Source organism: Psammomys obesus, unplaced genomic scaffold, assembly GCF_907164565.1.
Source record: "Psammomys obesus unplaced genomic scaffold, mPsaObe1.curated_primary_1811, whole genome shotgun sequence".
Classification (NCBI taxonomy): Eukaryota; Metazoa; Chordata; class Mammalia; order Rodentia; family Muridae; genus Psammomys; species Psammomys obesus.
Window position 1 is genome coordinate 1,396,413 of NW_026585690.1, and position 18,236 is coordinate 1,414,648.

Genomic DNA, 18,236 nt, shown 5'->3' on the forward strand with positions numbered 1-18,236 from the left:
TATATATATATATATATATATATATATATATATATATATATCGAACTATATATATGTTGGCTCTTCATGCCTATTAAATGCTTATTCCTTCTTTGAAGTCTTTTCCTCCCCACCACCACTTCCATAGCCTATGTTACCACCCTCTCCTACAAGAGTTGCTGAAATAGCCTCTGATTGCTCTCCTACCTGCAGTGTTTGACCTTTATTCTGGTCTCTGCCTTCCACCGTCATGAACTTTCTTAAGGGTAGATGTTATGTAACTGTTCTATTCAGCAACCTGGGCTTTTTTCCATTACTCTTAAAAGATTAAGTTCCTAAAGGAGGCGCATCATAATCAGTCCCCTGCTTCCTGCCACACCTAGTCTTGTTCCACCTGACCCCTACCTTCAGCTGTCTCCCTCCTGTTCATTACTCTAGCACGTAAGAATTACCTCAAAGGGTTGCTAAGAAACCTAGATGCCTGCCTTCCCTCTGCTACTGATAGACTGGAATTCCTGGGGACTTCTTGGCGAATCTTTTAAACACCACCATGAGAACAACTTGCCAGATTATTAAAATTTTTCACCAGATATAGAATGAAGGGGCCCCTTTGGGTGGTTGGCAATGGCTGATCCACCCATCAGAGGATGGGTTCAAAGGTCAGAGAGAACAGATTGGGTGGAGACCTTGCCTCTTCCCTGCAGCTGCTGTGTCTCACACCATTAGCTTCAAAAATCTAAGAATCAACCCTTGGAATGATCTTAAACAATCTCTTTATTTCATCTTTTAAATTAAAAAAATTAACATTTATTTTATATAATATATTTTGGTCATATTCTTTTCCCTACCTAACTCCTTTCAGATTCTCCATTCCCTATGAAGTCAACTTCACATTCTTTTTCTCTCTTAAAAAAAAGGATGACCTCCCCTCAACCCAACAATAAAGGAGTCCTGGAGCCCATTTTCTATTGGCCAACTATTCCTGAGTGTGCAGCCTTGCCCTGGGGTAGCTGATACTCTCAGCATCCCTGTTCCATTGGCAAAACTGATCTTCCCCTTTCGAGGAATTGCTAATAGATTCTTGGATAGAGGTGGGACCTTGTGCTCACTTCCGTTCTCCGTGCTGAGATGTTGGTTTGAACTTATATAGGTCTTGTGCCAGTCCGTGTGAGTTCACGTACGTATCAACCCTGTTGTGTCTAGAAAATGCTGGAGGTGCATGCATGCTGCTGGTTGGCCCTGTGATACAATCAGCCTTCCATCACGGCCACCTGAGATTTGTCATTTATCCCCTTCAGGCCTTAGCTTGCCAGGCTTGCCCTCCAGCCCACTGGACCTAGGTCTTGCCAGGGCTTTGCCTTGGCTGCAAGCTAACCAGGCACAGGCTTTTGCCCACGCCTCTGCCCCGCTTGGCACAGCAGCTTAATCAAGACCTGTAACACCTTTATATCGCCATAGGCTTTGGACTGCCCAAGCTGCCATTGCTACTGGCGATCTCATTCTAAAAGAGCTAAACTGTAACGCTCTGTGGAAAACCTTTTCCACACCCTGGCCTAGAGCACTCAGGCCTCCCCTTAAGGTGCTCTAGCTGCCCCTGAGAGAAACAGAACCCCAGTTCTTTGTCCAGAAGCTGAGCTCCAGGCCCCCACCAAATGGAGAACAACAGTGTCATGCTCTCTGCAGGTTGTCCAGCTGTGTTTTAAAGCATTGACTTGCTTAACAATTGAGCTCAGAAAAGGTCTGTAGCTGAGATACATGGCATGGAAAAGACAGAATTTAGAATGAGAGGACCAGAGCATGGTTGATCATTACTTCTATCTCAGCACCAAGGTTGTTATTTTAATCTCCAGAGCCATGGTTGCCTCACGTGTCACCTGTTTAGTGGTATTGCCCAAGCCTGTGGCTGTTCTGGATTCTTCTATGGACTTGACTGAAGAAAATGGAGAGAGCTGACCTAGAGATGGTGGGTGGTGGCCTTGTTACTCTCCAGACAGTATTTTGAAGTAGATCTCAATGGAAACATGACACAGTAGAATTTGTTAGATACGGTGAAAGATGCATTGCAGGTAAATATTTGGCACTAAAGTTGAAAACATCTGTCTTCAGAATTTGCTATTGAGAAAATAAAATGAAAGTGTGAGGCACAGACGGGGCAAATATATTTATAAAACATTTGACACACTACTTACACATAGGGTATATATCAAGCCTTTAGCAGTGTAGAGCAAGAAGAGAAACAAGCAAATTAAAGGAGGAAAAAGGTTTAAATAGACTCTTCACAGACGTGAATATATGGATAACTAAAGAGCAAGGCACAAATGCTCAGTCTAGTTCATAGAAATCTGGAATGAAACCACATAAACCATTGGTAAGGATGTGAACTCCCATGCAGTGATTGTTGAGGATGTAAAATAGAATAATCACTTTGCGAAATTTTTTCTGTTTTCTTAAAATGTCAAACACACATTCTGTCACCTAGCAGTTGAATTCCTAGAAACTTATCCAAGAGAAGACAGCTTGTTCACATAAAAACTTGAACATACATGTCCACAGAAACTTTCTTTTAATGATCTCAAACTTCAGACAACCCAAGTGATTGTTAATAAATGAAAAGATAAGTGTGTTGTGATCTTTATCATATCATGGCAAATTACTGATCAATTAAGAATAATTATCAGTATACACAATATGAATTACTAGATAATTATACTATATGAATAACACACAAAGGGGCATAATTTGCTTGATTCCATCTAAATAGGATTCTAGGAAATGCAAAGCATCCAATTAGTAGTTGCCCAAATACATGACAGATAGCTGGGGAGAAGCATGAGAAACCTTTTGGGGAATGATGGTTGTAGTCATTATCTTGATTATGGTGGTAGTTCCTTATGTATGATTATTTACTTTGGATATGTAGGTTATTTTGGAGGAAATCATGCCTCAATACTGCTATAAATTTATTTTAAAAAAGAAATATCTTCGTAGACTCTATGATCTGCACAGGTCCCAAATCTCCCATTAGCTAATATTTCATTTTAGTGTAGTTGATAATGCTATAACCACACTTCTGAGACTTGGTACTTTATAGAGAAAAAGGGTTTATTTAGCTCATAGTTCTGAGGGTCTAAAATCATGGGAGGGGTGTGAGCCTATGGGAGGTTCTTCGAGTTGTTATCATCATATGGTGAAAGCATGTTCTCAAGAGGATATGAAAGCAAGAGAAATGAGCAAGAAACTGGAGGGACCAGGGTTTTTGTTTTGTTTTTTTTTTTTATAAGAATCTGCTTTCTAGAAAATTAATTCATTCATGCAAAAATCCCTTCATGATCCAATAACCTCTCTCTTGTCTAGACATTATCTTTTAAGCCTTCCACTGGTATCCCTGCATTGTGGACAATGTTTCTAGCATAGAAAACGTTGAGGGGGAAACAAAACCTAAGCCCTAACATTGGCCTGGAAAAAAAAATTTAATCTCTGAGCTTTAATATGCTTGTATGCAAAAAAAAATGGGACTGATGATAGAATGAAAGGAAGTGACTCTTCTGTTAGGCAGTAGTTGCCACCAACCGAGACAAGGGTCCTTCCGTTGTTCTTCGCTGCTGATTATACAAAGAGGAGGGGGTAAAGAACCCCAGAGGAGAGCTGAGAGAAATTTGGAATTAAGGTCCATTTCACATGCATCGACCTTTCCGCTGGTGGCAAGTTAAAGAATACATAGAGGCCTGCTTCTTATTTTTCCAGCAGACCCCCAGGTCAACAGCAACAATTTCTAGCTTGTGTGTGTGTGTGTGTGTGTGTGTGTGTGTATACATGCGTGTGTATGTATGGTGGGGGGCGTTGCCACATGCGCCATCCTTCCGACTCTGTCTGACTTTGCCATCTCTCTCAACTGTCTTCAACGTGTCTCCGTCAGAGAAAACAAAACTTGTTCATGGCACTGATCCTGGCCTGTGGCCAATTATTAACAATAACTACTATGGCCATTTTTTTAGAAGTCACTTGTACAGACTTGTTCCCGTGGACATGACTCAACTTGAATTGTTTCCAGATCGATAGAACACTCTACCTGTCCATCCATATTCTTTCTCTGTCAGCTTTGAAGTTCAGGGGTTATTTTTGTTACCTATTTAAAACTGGTAAAATATGAAAAATTTGGAGAATATTGCCAAAATTCTTAAAGCCAAAGAAAATTAAAGACTCCATTATGTTGGATGGCAAATAAAATGTGAGATTAAAGTTTATTTTTCTGATACTAAGAAAGAGTAACTATAGAAAGAATAAATAATATTAGAAAATGATGAAAAAAATAAAGTCTATGTCAAATAGTACACATGCAGAACCAAATATATAGAATTGTAAAAAGTGACCATATTTGAGTGAAGACAGTCTGTTAAAAAGGGTATTAAATAGTTTATTAGTGTCAAATAGTATTAGTTATCCTCTGAGGAATGGGATAGAAGAAAAATGCTACCAAAGAGCAAAGGCTGCCTGCTTAAGCCTTGGAACCTGCTGAGAAAAGGTTCCTCACTTGGCTACAGAGATTTGGGCCATGGCTGAAGATATTCCACAGTTTAAAGACGGAACTATCCATCTTTAAATGTATCTTTGATGTAAGATATCAGAACCTATCTATCTCATTGGATGCTTCCCTTTCCATTCTCACCAATAAGCCTTTTAATAATTTGCATCTGAAAGATTAAAGAAGCCCTGCCTGGCCAGGCTGCCTGGCCCCCGCAGCCACGAGTTAGTAGCCATGGCACATTGCACTGATAAGCCCCAGTGTGCCTATGGCAGGAGCTGGTGTTTGGGTTGTGTATCATTTCCCTTTGAGTTGTCAGGTTGTCAGTGTGATCCTTCGTCTCTTGTTCTGATTGATGCTGGGTCATGAGTGTCAAACAGGACTCCCTTCATCAAGGTTGCTGATCGCTTCCACGGTAGGAATACAGCCAGCCCTGTGGCTTTCCCTGTCATTTTACAACTCAGCAACATTTGGCCGAGCTGCTCATTTTGTTCTCTATTCAAGTTATCTGTGAGTTCTCTCTCACCTGAATTCCTTCCTGGTCCTTTGCCACCCTGTCTCCTTTCCACATTTATGACTTTGGAGATCTGGTTGATTTCCACTGAGAACCTCATGGCAATGGTGGTCCAGCTCAGATTTATGACTAAATCCATACACATCATCATGACTACAAAGTCTGTATCTGTCTCCTAAGCAGAGGACTTTCATTTCTTTTTATTCTTTGACTTAATTTTTTTTCCATACAATATATTTTGATCATATTCTCTCCTCTCTCCCAATTTCTCCCAGATCCTCTAACCTCCCTAGCCACCCAACTTCATGTTTTCTTTCTCAAAAGAAAGAACAATCCAGTAAGACAACAAAACAAAACAACAAAACCCAGAAACAAACAAGCAAAATAACCCCAAAACATGTAAACACACACACACACACACACACACACACACACACACAGAGAGAGAGAGAGAGAGAGAGAGAGAGAGAGAGAATCTACTTTTAATTGGCCAACTCTTCCCTGACATAGGGTCCACCCTGGAGGTTGGATGATAAACCTGGTGGCACTTCACTGAAGAAAACTGATTTTCCCTTTCCCAGGAGATAGAAATTGCAAATAGTCTCTTTGTTAGGGGTGGAACTTGGTGCTTGCTTCTCCTCTCCAGGCTGGGATTGCGTCTGGTTTGAACCTATGCAGGTCTTGTGCAGGCTTTCACAGCCTCTGTGAGTTCACCTGTGTATCAGCCCTGCTGTGGTTGGACCCAGCTGTTCCTTTGAGTCATCTGCCACCCCTGGCTCTGTAGTCTTTCAACCTCCTCTTCCTTATAGATCCCCAAGCCACTTCCATCTCTGCTACTCCTGCTACATCTTCACCAGGCTCACTTATGGGTGTCTCTGGCTTAATGTATCTTCATTTCATCTCCGAACTCACTCTCCTGTCTTCTCCATTTCAGAACATGGTCACTAACTACCCAGATGCTTTGGTCCAAACTTTGAGGTTATTATTGAGTCACCTCTTTAAATAAGCCTCTAATTACCACCACCTGCCTCCCCTAGACATAATTAAAACTTCTCTCTTTCCTTCCACTTCTATTACTAATATTTTGGTTGAGCAACTACTTTAAACAAACAAACAAAAAACCCTAATCTAATTATAAAAATCTTATATTCAGTGTCCTGGATATCTTGTTCCAAATAATTCATTCAGTAAGATGACTTCTTTGGTATAAAGTTAAAAAATTATTATTGCAAACACGCTCGCATTTATAGAAAACATATTGCAATGTATCCCAAAAAGCTTTTTACTCCTGAGTCATTTTTAAGTTGTCACAACCTAGAGTCACCTGAGAAAATGGACTTCAGGTAAAGGTCTGTCTCCATCAGCCACGCTGTGGGTGTGTCTTAAGGGATTGATCATGATGATTGACGTGACAGCGCCCTTCCCACCGTGGGTGGCACCTTCCCTAGGCAGGTGGGCCTGAGCTGTCTGAGAAGACCGTCTGAGCAAGCCAGAGGAAGCAAGCCAGAAAGCAGTGTTCCTCCATGCTTTCTGTTCCAGGTTCAGCCCTGGCTTCTCTCAATATCGGATTGTAACCCGCAGGTGTAAAACAAAACAGACTTTTTTTTTTTTCCTGCTCAGTTGCTTTTGGTTGTGGTGTTTGTCACAGAAGCAGAGCTCAAACTAGAACACTTGCCAGCGTCCCACCTCAGTGTACATGGGCTGCAAACAGAGAAATTAGTCTAAGCAGAGCGCAGCTGCCAAAGCCAGGCGGCTGACATTGATACATGACAGCCATCTACAAAAGGTTTTCAAATTTCACCAATATTCTAACAAGCCATTTATAGCAAAATGATCCAGTGCAGGAGTTCTCATTTCATTCCTTGATCTTCCTTGAACTTTCTTGACCATGACACTTTTGAAGAAGATTATAGAACTGATTGTTGTCTTCCTTCCTCCTTCTTTCCTTCCTTCTGAAGGATTCCTTTAATTTTCTCTTTAGGTGTTCTTATGTGGTTAGATCCAGGTGTGGAGTCTTTGGCAGGAAGCAGCTTCTTGGAACCTGCTCTGTGTTGTGTGTTCAGCTTCCTGTCAGGCGCCTTACAGTGTCAACTGCTCCCAGTGCTGGTGATGGTCACTCGGAGCACCTGGTTGAAGAGGTGTCTGCCAGGCTCTCACCCTTATGTTATTCTCTTCTTTGTAAAGAGAACTCTGAAATTATGTGATTGTTTTTAGTCAAATTTTATCGTTTTCACTTACTCATGTGCATGTGGGCTCATGCATTCCTAGCTTATTCACCTGGTTGTAATTTTTACTATCATTACTTGTTTCCAATTACTGTCACAATTTCCATCAATTTGGTCAGACAGACTCTAAACCTGATGCCCATCATTCCTGGGTGACCTGTTGCTACCTAGGACAGCAAAGAATTCAGAATTCAGAATCTCCCTATACTCTAACCTGGGAAGCTGTTGGCTTTCTAAGGGGATGATTCCTGCCAAAGAAGTATGATAAATGGAAGCAAGGTCTGGCTAGACATTAAGTGAGCTCATTACCTTGGGGGCTTTGTTGCCTTTGGGTCTTCCTAGAGGACACATGCATTTGTTTAGTCTGTATATTAAGATTTATGAGTTCATATCAGTACATCTAATTCTTATTCGTCTCTATTGGGGTCATTACAGCTTGCTGTCTTCTGCAGTCACCTCTCCTGATAAGGAAACTCTGGTTCTCATTTAAAGAGGATGGATATCAGAAGAAGAAGAAAACAGGAAACAACCTAGGAACCTGCCACAGAGGGCCTCTGAAATCCTCTGCCCTGCAGACTATCAAAACAGACGCTGAGACTTATGGCTAACTGTTGGGCAGAGTGCATGGAATCTTATGTAAGATGTGGAAATAGTACGAGCTGGAGAGGACGGAAAACCCACAAGGAGAGCAACAGAACCAGAAAATTTGAACACAGGGTTCTTCCCAGAGACTCATACTCCAACCAAGGACTATTCATGGAGATAACCTAGAACCCCTGCACAGAAGTAGCACATGGCAGTTTAGTGTCCAAGAGGGTTACATAGTAATGGGAAGAGGGACTGCCTCTGACATAATCTGATAGGCCTGTTCTTTGATCACCTCCCTCTGATGGGGGAGCAGCCTTACCAGGCCACAGAAGATGACAATGCAGCCACTCCTGATGTGATCTGATAGACTAAGATCAGAATGAAGGAGAAGAGGATCTCCCCTATCAGTTTTGGGGGAGGGGCATGCGTGAAGAAGGGGGAGAGAGGGTGAGATTGGGAGGGGAGGAGGGAGGGGCTTATGGGGGGGATACAAACTGAATAAATTGTAATTAATAAAAATAAAATAAAATAAAATAAAATAAATTTTTTTTCACTTATTCATTGCCCCCAAGGCAATGAGTTCTGACTCCTTTTGACATTCCAGCCTGCTAGTCAAGTCTTCTTTCTGGTCCTTAGACCAGCCTGCCACCCCCCACCCCCGCCTGCCCCAGGCCTACACCTCAGCATTCCTGTGTGTCCCACTGTCCCCTTTTCCAGAGCCAGACTCTCAACTTCCTTGATTGTACTGGACTCTTCACTTCTGGTCACCACTGTGTCAGCGCTTTATCAGATGTAAATTCGAGTGCAATCAATCCTAAGAAAAGCACTGTCACTTGAAATCTAGCAAGAGTGTCCAGTTCTCTAAACATCAACTATGTTTAGAGGGGAAAAAAAAAAACCCCACAAAGTTATAGTTATGTCCACTCTTCTCGCTGAATGAAAAGTTCCTTCCATAACCGCCATACCTGTCTGCACACAGCAGCATTACAGAAGTAAAGATGGAGTCATTCTCTTAGGGAGAACTCACTAACTTGCATTTCCTTGAGACAAGCCTAGGGTGTGTGCTAGACAGCTTTATGCTATTATAATTGAATACCTGAAGCAATTAGTCCAGGAAGGGAAAAAGATTGTCTTGGTTCTCCCTTCTTGAGGGTCCAGCCTGAGAAAAGGACGCCCCATTTATTTGGTTTAGGCTGGGGTGACACACGGCAGGAGCATGTAGTAGCACATTCTATAATTCTGAAGGATGAAGGTAGTGGGAAGAAGAAAGGGAGGGAGGGAGGGAGAGAGGGAGAGAGAGAGAGAGAGAGCGCTCTGTCTATGACTATACCGTCCTGCATATGCCTAATTTCATTTTATCTTGGAGACTCCTCTTCATAGCCCAGTGACCTGAGAACATTCCATGAGAGCCAGCCTATCAGGGGCTCTGCTAGCTTCCCCTAGAGCCACCTTGGGACCAAGTTTCTAATACATAAAGCAGGTGTGTCATAGTTTTGTGGACCAGTTAAAGGTGAGGTTTTATTCTGAGTGGTTTATGCTGTGGAAAGGTCTAATGAGCCTTGGGAATCTAGAGTAAGAAGTCAGTTTTGCCCCTGTATAATTTCCTTTTTTCTCTTTTTTCTTTCCTTCCCTTTTTACACAGGGCTTATTTTTACTATTTTTAACTTGTGTGGTTTGTATGTGCCTATGCACAAAGGTGCAAGCACCTGTGGTGGCCAGAGGTGCTGGGACCCTTGAGGCTGGAGTTATGCTGGAAACTCTAAAGCACTGGGTGGAGGGAACTGAATATTCCTATCTAAAGCTGCTCGTTCGTGCGTTCACTCATCCATTTAGCTGTTGTGCTCTCTGTCCTGGTTCATGGAAACTCCAATGCAGTCAGCATGGTTGGCTCAGCTGTCCATTTTCACCTCTTTAGAACCCAAGTCAATATCAGGGACATAGTAGAGCCCTAACATGTATTTGTTGAATGAATGAATGAGTTTCTGGACATGTGTAGCTGAGAATAAAGATATTATAGGAAAATTACCTAAAGCAGCATGTTTGTCTGCTCTGTGGTATTCCCAAGCCAAGCATTGGGACTTATTCCTTATTATTATCAAGTAGAAATCTCTGGATTTTGATGGGACAGAATGGGGGAGGCTGTCTGTTCCCACATATGAATTTCCTAGGACTGGGAAGAGAGGACTCTCAGGAATTCACAATGAAATTTCAGAGCTTCTGGTGATATTTCTCCTTCCTTTTTTTTTTCTTTATGTGTTGAGTCTGAGAAATGTTTTTCAGAAATTCTTCTGCAATGCTGTATTTTTCTCTTCTGCTACCTTGCTCCAAGGTGAAGTCACAGTCCTCCTGGGCTGATCCTGCAGCAATTTCCCCACTCTGGGGTGCAGAGCTGTAGGAGACAATTTTTCTAGGAGGAAATTATGGGATTATGGATCTAAATCAGGCAGCAAGAGAAACTTTCTCCATTCTAAAAGGCCATTTCCTTGGAAGGGACTATATCAATGGTGGAGACAGGGGGAACATTTTCATGATTCCAAGGTAGTTTCTAAAAGACAGAGCTGCTTGATAATCTTCAACAGTTCTTCAACATTAAAACAGGGCTCCGTGTGTGCTCACCTTTAGAGGAACCACAAGTGAGATGTTCTGATGGCCATTCCTGTCTGCCCTTCGCTCTGTAAGCCTCCTTGAGAAAAGCGCTCATTGCCTCTGCTTTGTGCGATGTTTATCCTCAGTTAGCATTGCTCTGGGCTGTGACTTTTTGAATAAGGACTTTATTTCTAAGTCATCCGTGCAGCAGTGGGGGGAGCTCACCTTTTTTGCCCAGTTCCATCTTCCCCAGCCCCATACAGACCACCCACAGCGGTTCCTGGAAGCCATAGTACAGTGAAACCACAGAACCAGACCACTCCATCGTATGGTGGTTTGAATGAAAATGGCCTCCATAGGCTCGTAGGGGAGGCACTATTAGGAGGTGTGGCATTGTTGGAGTATGGGTGACCTTGTTGGAGGACATGTGTCACTGGGAGTCGGCTTTGAGGTCTCTGATGCTCAAGCCAGGCCCAGTGTTATTCTTTTTCTGCTGCCTTCAGATCCAGAAGTAGAACTCACAGTTATTTCTCCAGCACCGTATCTCTCTGCATGCTTCCATGCTTCCCGCTATGATGACAATGGACTTAAACCTCTGAACTGTAAGCCAGCCCCCCACGAAATGTTTTCTTTTATGAGAGTTGCTGTGGTCATGCCGTTTCTTTTCATTGATAGAAACTAACTGAGATAGCATGGATGGAAAGAAGGTTTATTTGGGGAAGTTCAAAGCTTCCATGACTACTTCCTGGGAGGCAGAGACAAAGAGAAAGGCTTCCAGATATAAAGGAAACAAGCTGAGATGGAGGGAATTCTACCTGTAGACTGGGAAAGCCTGGAAGTTTAGGGTGGGTAGTTGGGGAGGAAGTTTGTGGGCCAGAAGAGTCAGGATGCCAGCATGGGGGCTTTAGTATGTGTATGGGCTAATAGAGAATGAGATGCCCCATGGGCATAGGGAAGTAGTGTTACTCCCTGACAAGAGAAACCCATTTCACAGGTTTCTGAGAAGCACTAAGTAGAAGGTTTTTATCAGTCTGCCAGCAATACTGCTATTTGCCCTGTCAGAGTCCAAGCTAACCCCAGATTGTCATTCTGGACATTGTCAGTGGTGCAGCCATTTTAAATTTTTGGGCATCAGGACCTAACAGTTTCCAGGAGAGCGGGAGATTGGAATCGAGGCATCGCAGCAGTTCAGGAACAGTTGAAAAGTCCCACGTGCAGTTTTCATTTTGAGGGTGAGTGGTAGGATGCAAACTCAAATCGGGTCAAAGCCATGACAAGAGCAATCACACAAGGACACTAGGGACAGCAAAAGTCAATTCATGCCAGAAACAAAGCTTCGAGGCTGCTCTTCACAAAACTCAGTAACAGGAGCCTGAAGAATATGGAGGGCCAAGTGGACCCTCGCAGGACAGTTCTACACCACAGGGGCACTCTAAAAGCCCAAATGCAACCTGGTAGCCAACAGCCTGCTGAGCAACACACCCAAGTTTTATTGTGACCCCTGTGACATGTATCTGACCCACAATTCTTCATCTATAAGACACGCCACAGTGGTAGGAAACATGAAAGACTACTTCCGTTAATGGATGGAAGGGCAGGCCCAGAGCCTTGCTGACAAAACAATGGTTGCATTCCACCAAGGAATGATAGCTCCAGATCCTCCTCCTCCTGCGGGGACCATGATCCCACCACTCCCCAGTCCTCCTTGCCCTGGCATGATGCTGGCACTCGACCAGGGAGGTCCTCCCATAGTGCCAGTGATGGGTTTTCCTCCTCCTGGGATGAGGCCACCCATGATGCCTGAGCCTCAGTGAAGAGAACTGCTCACCCTGTGATGGTGCCCACTTGGCCTCTCATCACTCTGCCAGACAGATGAGAGAAGAAGGGCTCTTCATCAGTACTTCTTGTCCAATGTCACCAGGAGATCATGGTGCTGAACTTGAGTGTTTTCTAGTTGCATGAGAAGAAAGACTTCCCACTGCCTAGCAGAGAGAATAGTTTTGAAGGGGAGAAGTGGGATTTAAAAGTACAGTTTTCCCTTGTGTTGTGAAAAGTGAAAATAGAATTGTCAACTGTTTTAGTTAATTTTATATTTTTAAGCTCAAAGTCACAACAACAGTGTGCTGTGACCAGCAAGGCTTTGGGGATTTACCTGACCTGACTGGTGTAACGAGAGAATGAAGAAAGGACAGATGCACAGACACACTTAGACAAAAGCTGGGATCAGTGGGCTGTGCACTCTGAAGGAGATGAACTGCCAGCTTGGAAACTCAGTGCATTTATTTTATGCCTTTGAGCGATGGGGAGGAGTTATTGTACACATGTAGTTAGCTGCTCTTGGTGGGAAGTCTCTGTCGGGGAGCAGTTTCAGGTTGCACTCATCCTGGAGTAGGAAGCCATGCTTGGCAGTTTCTGCACACACTGGTTTTAGCTAAGGGGCAACGGTGAGGGAAACGCTTTGGCATTCCCCTGGTAGGGAAGCCTTGTCAGGGTCTTAGACACTGTGGTCATTGACACATCTACTCAGGACTTCATCCCCTCCCCACACTCATGAGACAGCTGAAGGGCATGTAAGAGGGTTCAGGCAGCTCCCTGGAGCTAATACAGATTCTTTCACTGGAGAGAGGGTGGGGGTAGGAGGAGAAGAAAAGAAAGGAAGAAAGGAGGAGGAGTGGAGGACAAGAAAGAGAATAAGAATTAACAGATATATAAAGAGAGCCAAAGCAAACACAATGTATTTCCTCAATCCTGCAGCAAGAAGCTGAATAAATGGAAAGGAAGGACTTTGGATCAAGAACTTTTGGGGCTCAGTTTGGATTCTCTTATATACCAGGTGGTTGGCTCCATAATCTATAAAAATCCTCAGAGAGTTGCTATAGGGCTAGAGGACAAGTACCTAGAAAATAAACTTAATAAATATGCAAGGAATCATTACTATTATTTCGCCAATTAATAATTAACAAAGATGGAGGACATGGACCGCCATGCACCATCTTAGCCAGCACTACAATACAAAGCTATTTGCATCATCATTGGAGCCACACAAGCCAAGCCTTGTAGCTTCTAGATCATAACAAAGCATGGTTCTAGGGTTACACCCAAGCACTCATGAGAGCCAAGCCAGTACTCTAAGCACAGCCTTAATGTTTTAGGAGGTGAACACGGTCAGATACTCTGTGCTGAAAGCTTAGTAACATTTCTTAAATGGGAAACTCTTTTTCCCCAACTCCCTCCTTTCCTCTGTTCCTCCTCCCTTCACGATCTCATTTCTCTAAAGAGAATTTGATCACTCTCTCTGTCAGTCATTGTTCAGGGCTCTGGCAGAAGCACCGAGGAGCAGGACATGATGCCTGTGCTGGGAGAGCATCTTGTCTGCAGTGGGCAGCATGAGCAGATGTGGAGACGCTCACCCGCTGAATCACTTGTTTTATTGCAGTGAGTTCATAAGGCTGAGCGGGGCCAGGGCATGTCATGTCATCACGCCTCTTCCGACATAATTCTTTTCATCAGCATGTGGGGCATGGACCGAGGGAGGAGCATCTGTTTCAGAAGAGGCAGTGATAGCCGGCTCTCTGCAGTGCTGGGGATTAAACCCAGCGCTTCCTGTATGCTTAGCGAAGTACTCATGTCAACCACGCCCATCCCCAGACCCCTTACCAGCATTTAGATTTGGACAGACCTGGGTTGGTTATCTGGGTTCTGCCACTATCTATCTATTTATCACTGACTGTGGGTAAGTTACTTTGCTTCTCTGATTACCCGTTACAGCGGTTATAAAGTGGAGGCCAACGATGGTACTCTGGAGGTGGCGGCATTGTGAAGGGCATAGATGCATAGGTAATTACGTAACGTAGATGCTTAAACAGCTAGTGAGTCTCAGAGCATCGGTTCAATGAACAAGTCACATCGCTGGAATGTTTTCTGTTATGGATACTTGTAAGGAGGGACTCCCATGCTGACTTGAGGGTAGGGGCCACGTTTCTGCTTACAGCTCTGAACTTGTCCACGACAATCTCTCTATAAAACACCTGATGAGGGTGTTTCATGCATAAAACTGGAAGCGCTGGGAAAGCAAGAGGAGTGAAAGAGTTAATGTACCAATATAGAACATGATTCTATAAATGTGTCAACAGAGCTGGGAATGCACTCCGAACATGGGATTGATGGGAAATATAAAACAAATACCTACCCAACATCAAGGCTCTGATATAGCAGCCCGTCTTGACATTTGGAGTGAATTAGCTTTGAGTTGGATATCTCCCGTCTGAGCAGCTGTCAGAGTATCTGGGTGAAGAAGGTAGTGTTTAATAAACATCGCACACTGTCATGTCACCAGCTTGTTTTCTGTCCTCCAAAGCAGAATATTTTAATGTTTTGAGGGAGAGAACAGACCTCCTGTTATAATGAATTTATAATAGATTATGATGAGTTATGCAAATCTGATAATAATCACAGGGCTCTGGGTTTGTGATTTCCACTGCTAATTACTCCGGAGTGGTTCAGCAGTACAAGAGTTCAAGCGATCAAAAACACGACTGCAGTTTCATGCGTTGTCACCTTGTCATTTTCCCTCCCAGGAATAAACATTGATGAAATGCATCACTATCAATGTGAACAGTTCGTTTTTCAAGAGCTTGTACTCAAATTTCACTAAGGGAGAAAAAAACTGTTTTTGATTGGGAAAACTTTCCATTTGCTGAATCACCTGGGGCAAGGTGAGAGCTCCTGAAAGAGAGGGATGAAAAGAACTACAGAGATGAATGATGCAGCAGATTTCAGGAGCATTTCTGGTAAGAAAGGTGTGGCAACTAGGAAAGAAGGGATGGGCAGGGACCCAGAGAGAGGGGCACCGGGCTACATGGTGGTGGAGGCAGGATCCGAAGATGGAGAAACCGATAAACGTCTTCGGGAAACAAGGATGTTTAAAATTACGTCATCCCTAAACCATCTCTCTGGAAATCTGAAAAGGAATCTTTGACTGGAAATTCTGGGTAGGCTGCGGGATTGAAGTCCCAAGAAAAATGTTAGCGTGACAGGCTTTCCTTGACCAAACTGGAGCAGGCTCCTCTGGGGGCTTTCAATGAGGCTCTGCCTTTGGGATTTTAGTTCCTGGGAGTCCGATTTTTAACGAGGGTCCTGCTAAGTCAGTGAAGGCTTGTTATCCTTGGTATCTGGTCGAAGCTCAGTCTACCACTCAGTTTAACCAGACCCACTATGTGAAAATGTGTCTTCTCACAAGTTTAGTACACTGACCCCAGTAGCCTGGCCCTTGGCTCTACTGTTTACTTGGATCTGCTGAGAATCTGGCTTTACCTCTTTCTCCCACCGCTACTCAGCTCCACTGGGAGGGCTTTCCTTAATAAACAGGTCAGAGCCGGCGAAACCTAAGTAGAGAGTGTAGAAGCAAATGCCCTTCCCTTCCCACATCTGAGGAAAACTACCGAAAGATTGAAGACTTGTCACACACCCGGAAAGATTAGTTTAATCTAGATACTGAAAGAAGGAAGCCAAAAGGCGAGGAGTGTGAGTTCAAATCTGGGTTACTGTCTGTATTATTAATACCTTGGGCATGCTCCTTAGACCATAAGCCTGGCAGGAAAATGATAGCAGTCATAACAACAGCAACTATGACCCCGGGGTGGGACTAAGCAAGACCGGATGAGTAAAGCCGTTAGCATAGCAGGGACAGACTAAGCATTTCCTTGTCTTTCCCTTTCTCTTCCTTTCCTCTTTCTTCCCCTCTCCTCCCTTTCTTCCTCCCTCCCTCCTCTTTATCTCAATTCCCTCCCTCCTACCCTGGGCATTTCTGCAAGGTTGGATACTATATTTGTTGGGAAAAGTTCATTTCGATTACATTTCTGGTCATAATAATTTTCTTCAATTCAGTCAGCAAACCATGCCAGGAACTATACTCCTCAAAGCACTGACCAGGGCAGTGTCTCTGTGCACACAGCCTCTTCCCATCATCTTCTTAGGATGGCGAGATATATTCTTCCTCAGGCTATGGGGATTTTTTCCCCCACCATAGCTCACCAGCACATGGTTCCTAAAGTTTTGACATTAACTGTAGTGGCTTGGAAATGCGCCTGGATCATCATACTAAAGGCTCCTTATATTTATGTAACCTTTTAGAGTTCACAGAGGGCTACGAACAGCACCTCATGAATAAGGGCACTATTATCCTCATTTTGTAAACGAGAAACTACAGCTCAGAAAGGTTAGTCAACTATTTCCATTCCCAGGCCCACAGCAGCTATAACTCAGAACTCAGCTTTCTGACACCTCTTTCATTAATTTTTGGGAAGAGGAAGGAATGTCTCCAGAACCCAAGGTAAAGAATATTTATAAATCCTGCCCAAGGAAAGAAGAAGAGAGGGAGATAATTTTGAATTCTTTTCTCTTTCTAAGGAATGAATTCTATTTATGATCAGAAGTTCATCTGCCCAAACAGAATGTCGGGTTCCAGTTCTAATTTTATATTTTTACTTTACTCAAATCTTTTTGCAATTTGTGATTTACTTTTGTCTATCAGATACCTGATAGAAACACATCCTTCAAAAAAAATTTTCTAGCCAGATCCCCTTCATGAACCAAAAGGTACCATTTCCTTCAACTTTCAATTTCCTTTCTTAATAGCTCAAAATATCACTTTGGCCTTCCAGGAGAGTTAAAGGGTCATATCTGTAGGTCATTTGTGTGACCATGAGGTGACACAGCTGTGATCAATAACACCATGAATGACAGTGGGTTGGGGGAAGAGAAGCTGCCCCAGTTTAAAGAGGAAAAGCAGAACTAATGGCATGCACGACATTAGCAAAGAGCCAGACGACTGGGTAAAAATCTTACTGTATGTATGTGTTAAAGAAGTTGGACTTGGAGCTTTAAAAAACACAAGTGGAATTTAAAAGCCATGGCTAGGATAAAGCTTTGTAAAAATGTCTAAGATCTATAAGCTAGAGTAAGAAGCCTGACTTCTTGGTAATTCTGATTGTAAGACATTTTGCCATGGTGGTTTGGGAAGGTTAAGAGAACTATAGACACATTCATAAGGCATCATTTTCACAGACTGGACAATCTGGCTACTTAAAGATCTGGGAGGTGGTGTGTATGCAAATAGTAGCCTAGATCTCAGTGATGTGATGATTGGAAAAGATCATAGCTATCTGGTCAAGGAGACAGCTCAGAAAAGTTAACATATACCCAAAGGTACCTAACTTCTACAGAGACAAAGCACTTTAAAATGCATGCACAGATTTTTTAGTAGGTTTATCCTATGTTATATGTCTATATGAGTGAGTATATACCGTGTGCATCTTTCTGCTTCTGGGACAGCTCACTGAGGATGATCCTTTCCAGGTCCCACCATTTACCTGCAAATTTCATGATTTCCTTATTTTTCATTGCAGAGTAATACTCCATTGTGTAGATGTACCACAATTTCTGCATCCATTCTTTAGTTGAGGGGCATCTGGGCTGTTTCCAGCTTCTGGCTATTAAAAATAAAGATGCTACAAACATGGTTGAGCAAATGACCTTATTGTGTACTTGAGCTTCTTTTGGATATATACCTAGGAGTGGTATGGCTGGATCTTGAGGAAGCGCTATTCCTAGTTGTCTGAGAAAGCACCAGATTGATTTCCAGAGTGGTTGTACAAGATTACATTCCCAACAGCAGTGGAGGAGGGTTCCCCTTTCTTCACAACCTCTCCAGCATGTGTTGTCACTTGAGTTTTTCATCTTGGCCATTCTGATGGGTGTAAGGTGAAATCTCAGGGTCATTTTGATTTGCATTTCCCATCTGTACATCTAAAGAAACTAATCA

The 18,236-nt window shown here is 43.2% G+C and overlaps 1 pseudogene; it reads left to right on the forward strand.

Moving 5' to 3' along the window:
• LOC129667728 (U1 small nuclear ribonucleoprotein C-like) overlaps nucleotides 1-12,290 on the forward strand; it is a 67,461-nt pseudogene extending 55,171 nt beyond the window's left edge.
• The last annotated feature ends 5,946 nt before the right edge of the window (nucleotides 12,291-18,236 follow it).